This window comes from Manacus candei, unplaced genomic scaffold (assembly GCF_025592945.1).
Source record: "Manacus candei isolate 608988 ecotype Guabito, Panama unplaced genomic scaffold, ASM2559294v1 h1tg000016l, whole genome shotgun sequence".
NCBI lineage: Eukaryota > Metazoa > Chordata > Aves > Passeriformes > Pipridae > Manacus > Manacus candei.
The window spans coordinates 6,673,125-6,678,398 of NW_026138064.1; positions in this window are offsets into that span (position 1 = coordinate 6,673,125).

Genomic DNA, 5,274 nt, shown 5'->3' on the forward strand with positions numbered 1-5,274 from the left:
GACCATGTCCAGTAGGGTTTTGAATATCTCTGTGAATGGAGACTCTACAGTCTTTCTAGGCAACTCTCACAGTAAAAAAAAAAATGTGTTCAGATGGAATATCATGTTTTAATTTTTGCCCAGTGCATCTTGTCCTGTCAGTCGGCACTACTCAGAAGAGTCTGACACTCCGTATACATGTAAAACGTGCGAGCAATAGTTAAGATGGGAAGAATTCAAAGTTAAGCAATCCAAGAAAGGAAAATACCTATGTCATTCGGAGGGATAGAACTGTCAGTAAAATCTGCATCAAAGATTTTTACTCTGCAAGAACATATCATCAATAGCTAGATTATTGAGAAAAATATTCCTATAAGAGTCACCATCAAAGAAAAGAGAGACATTTCCTGAAAAATAGAGATACTTTATACTAGCCAAATATGAGTCAGGATATTCCAAATCTACTGTGCAGAAACGACACATATAAGAAATTGCAAGGACCCTTTTTGCTGGAAACTATGCAAATACTACTTTGTTTTGAGTCTTATTCTCATTTCCAGGCAATGTGTCCACAGAAAAACCAGTGATGCATAAAGATACCTTACTAAGTGCTGTGCAGTATCAAAGAAAGAATAATAACTTTCCCATAATGACATGCAATTTTCCTTGGAAGATGATATCCTTCCTCCCTTGCAGAAGTTCTTCTGGTGTTCTCTTGTCTTCTCCCCTTGAACTGTATCTCACTTGTAAGTACAAGCTCATCTCCCACCTGTGCACTGACAACTCACAGATCTACTTTCTGCTTCCAATGTCTTTTGGTCCCAAGTAAATTCTTGTCCTGTTTCTTTGATATTATCTAATATTATCTAATATATGCAATAATATCTGATAATATTGTAATAATAATTCTTATGAAACATCAAAAGGAGAGACACTCAAGATCGATTGTGTTGCACAAAAAGTGTGTCACATTTTGAAATTAATCACTAGCTGTAGGTATTTGTCTAGAATATATTTTTTTTAAGCATTAAATTTAGCATCCAGAGATCTGCAACATCACTATTCAAAAAGCAGTACACCCTAACATGAGGGGGAAAATGAAAACAGAGTTGTTCTAACACTAGATTTTGGGATCTGCTCTGGAGAAGTGTGAGGACCCTGCTCACTCACATCTGCCCTGCAACACATCCTTCATCTTTACCAGGTTTCCTACTTGGCCACTGTGCCACTGAGGTGCAGCAGTCCCCTGCAACATGGTTATGGCAGCAGCCTTTAGACCTCCATGTCTGGGAGTTTCCTGGTGGGAGTTTAGTCCATATTGATGACATTTGCTGGCATTTTCACTTCAGAGAGGCACAGATGTGTTTGTTTCTTGTGTTTGTTGAATTCTTCTCTGCTGATGTGACTTTGTGATCTATCTGCCCCTCTCACTGACTCATGATCTAGGAGATGGCAATATGCATCACAGAGTTTACAGCATAATACTGACTCATCAGCTGGACAAATGCCACAAGTTTTCTCAATCTTTTAAAATATTTTTTATATTCATGCATATTTTGAGCAAAGTATATGTCTGTGGTTTCTTCTGAATAAAGCTCAGATTTGGCCTTCCTGCTGTATTGCTTTGACCTGGAATTTTACCTGCATTAGAGTTTTTCTCTTTGGTTCAAGGCAAATACTTAATTTTTCATGGTTGTACCCTATATTACTAATCACCAAAACCCACAAGACCTAAAAGAAAGATTGAATCCTTCCTGAATCCTGGGTCCATCCTACTCAGTCAGAATGTGTATGCATTACTTGTGATAACTTGTTGTTAAATAGTGCAGTTGCAAGACCAAAGTGATGGTCATCAGTCTGGAGCTCCTGCTGGAAGGCAGAGCTCAGAAGTAGTGGCACAAAATTACAGCTAGCCTGCTACTGAGGAACATCAATTTTTTTTCCAAACTCAAAATTCAGAGCTAATTATTTACTGTTATGTGCTGGTTTTGACTGGGACAGAGGTTTGTTTTCTCACATATTAACTTGTATGGGACTATATTTTGGATTTGTGCTGAAAACACATGGATGTTTCCATTACTGCTGAGCAGGGCTTACACACAGAACCAAGGCCTTTTCTGCCTCTCACAACACCCACTCCACCAGTGAGCAGGCTGGGGGTGCACAAGGCATTGGGAGGGGACACAGACAGGACAGCTGATGCCAACTGACCTAAGGAATATTCCATATCATATGGCATCATGCTCTGTACCTAAAGTGGGGGGGATTAAAAGAAGGAATCAGAGTCAGGGACATTCAGAGTGATGGTGTTTGTCTTCTCAAGTCATTGTCACACATGATGGATCTCTGCTTTACCGGGCTTGGCTGAACACCTCCCTGCCCATAAGAATGAATTCCATGTTTTGCTTTGCTTGTGTGTGCAGCTTTTGGTTTTACCAGCTGTTTTTACTTCAACCCACAAGTGTTCTCTTTTTTATGCTTCCAATTCTCTCTCCGATCCCACCAGGAAGGTGTGAGCAATTGGCTATGTGGGGCTTGGTTGATGGCTGGTGTTAAACCCTGACACCTCCATGCCATCAGCTGGCAACTATTTGCCCAGCAAGGAGGTCAACTTGTTATGTTGTGACTGCCTTCCCAGGCAATGGGACTTCTCACTGCTTTGTCCTTGTATCCTTCATTCCTTCTTCAGCCTGTTGCTTTCTTGATGACCACCCCAGGTTTTCTGCTCTCCCACATCCCAGGCCTGCCTGTGAGGTCCTGTTCCCTCTAACTGTATCTGTGGCAGTGGTGGGAAAACAGCTCTGCGGGTCCTTCCTCCCTCCTACTTTGGTAGGCTTCCTGATGGGGAAACAGAGATGGTGGGTAGAGTGGTATTTCAGCCTTCTCTCACAGCCTCTCTGGTCTCTCTTACAGTTGTGGAATAATGTCCACCTCTTCTTGTCCCCATCCTTTCACACCAAAAGGAAGAGGGACAGGAGAACAGCCAGTTTGAGAGACTTTTCCTTTTGCTGAAAAAAGAAGGTCTTGCTTCTTCAAGTAAGCTCAGACCCTCCATAGCTCTCAAAATCAGTCTACCCTATACATCAGATTCTCTCTATTTTCAAGACCTGACTTTTCCTCTTAGTCAGTGCTGCAGGATAATTGACTAAGGCTTTGAGTCTAAATTCATGCCATCTTTATATCCCAACAGAAACTTCATTAGATGCTTCTGCTCTCATAAGACACCACTCTCTCAGTCTTCCTTCACCTTGAGTACATATATGAAATCTCTGTACAACAGCCACTGATAATAATGTAGGTAAACAGAGAAGAGCCTTGTAATGCCCTAAAAGAGATCTGTGTGCATATGATATGTATGTGTGTGTCCCTGTCTATGTAAACACACATATGTGGGTTTATGTATATAGACAATCTCTGAATACAATGCTGAGAAAACAGCAGTGAGTCATGTTACCAAAACTGCCCAGTGTTTGACCACAGAAAAAGCATGAATGAATTTTTGAAAGGACCTAACCACTGCAACAGCCAGATGAAACCCACCTGGAGCTGCTGCCTAGCCTTTTGGTACAGAAGGATCAAATTCTGAATACTCTCTCATTTACTGTGAAAAATGACTCAACAAAAGACAGGGCTCTGAGAAGCCTGATCTACTTGATGTCCCCGCTCATTACAGGGGAGTTGGGCTAGATCTTCTTTAAAGGTCCCTTTCAACCCAAACTGTTCTATGATTCTCTGAAAAAAAGTGGGGTTTGCATTTGTAAATCTTCAGCATAACTTGTTAAAGGTGGGTAATTTAGCTTCATATACCTTATTAAAGCACAAGGCCTGAAAAGGTCTCAGTTTCTTGGGCTATGAAGACCTTAAAGCAATGTTTAGGAGTCCCTTACTCTTTTTTCTTATCAGAACAGGTTGTGCTGTAGCAACCATCTTTTCTATTTGAGAAAATGACAATGAGAAGTGTTATTTGTCAACAAGAGATGCTACAGAAGCTTGCCAGCAAGTTATTGCCTTCATGTTCTAGATTTGAGAGAGTAGTAGCATTTTTTTTTCTTTTCTGAACATATATATTGACTAGTCTGCATTTTAAAAAGGAGATATCATACCCAGGAGAGAAGACTTTCAAATATATTTACACTGTTACACTGTTCTTGGCATCTCATATTTTCTGTGCTGCTGCCAAACAAAGTTAATATATTTATTATTTTCTTCCTTCTAAAATTTGGCAATATTTTTCTGTTATTCATAGGAGTGCAAATTGATTGTTTAGCAGAACATATGAAATATTGCACGAATACACGAAATTTACAGAAAATGGTACCAACATATGAAAAAAGGAATTATCTGAGTCCAAAAATTGACCCTAATAGTATTTTGCTCTTCTTTTCTTCACGTGATGCACTTGTTACACAGTATGATGAGAAAAGCACCAGTTCTCTTTGATCTCTTCAAAGACCAGGCTCTAGAATGCTCCCAGAGTCGATACTGAGAGAGACCAGAGCAGGAGAGAGGATGGGCTGGAGAAGATCTAGGTGTTTGGAAGCCCCATCTAGGCTCTTCACAGCATTGATATGATTTTCAATTGTCAAAAATAGAGAAATCTGAACTGAAGATGCCATACCATTACAAAGCATTATTCAGTTCCTTACTGTAAAATATTAGGAATTTTGCCTCCTAATGTTTACATACTTTCCATAGAACCTTGTAATACTTATGTTTCAAAGCATGATATTTGGCATAACAGGAATTGAGTTCAAACTAATTTGAAACATTTTTAAAAACTGGTCTGAGTGTTGACTTACTGAGAAAGAAATTATACATTGTCATTACATTCTCCAGGGTCCCATGATGCTGGTGTCTTGGTGACCTGGGCTGCACCTAGGTATTGACTGGCGTTTCCTATATCTGTACTTGTTGATGATTTTATTAGATGCTGAATGGTATTGAGTTTTGATTACAAAGACAGGCAGAGAAGGTTGGGATTGTTCAGTTTGTAAAAGGGAAGGATCTGGGGAGACCTTATAGCAGCCTTCTAGTACCTGAAGGGAGCCTACACAAAAGCCAGAGAGTGACTTTCAACAAGCACATGTAGTAATAGGAAAAGGTAGAATGACCTTAAACTGTCAGAGAGAAGGTTTACATCAGGTATTAGGAAGAAATTCTTTACTGTGAGTGTGGTGAGACACAGGAATAGGTTATCAAAAGAAGTTTCAGATGCCTCATCCTTGGAGGTGTTCAAGGCCAGGCTGGATGGGGCTCTGAGCAACCTGGTTTGGTGGAAGGAGCCCTCAACCCATG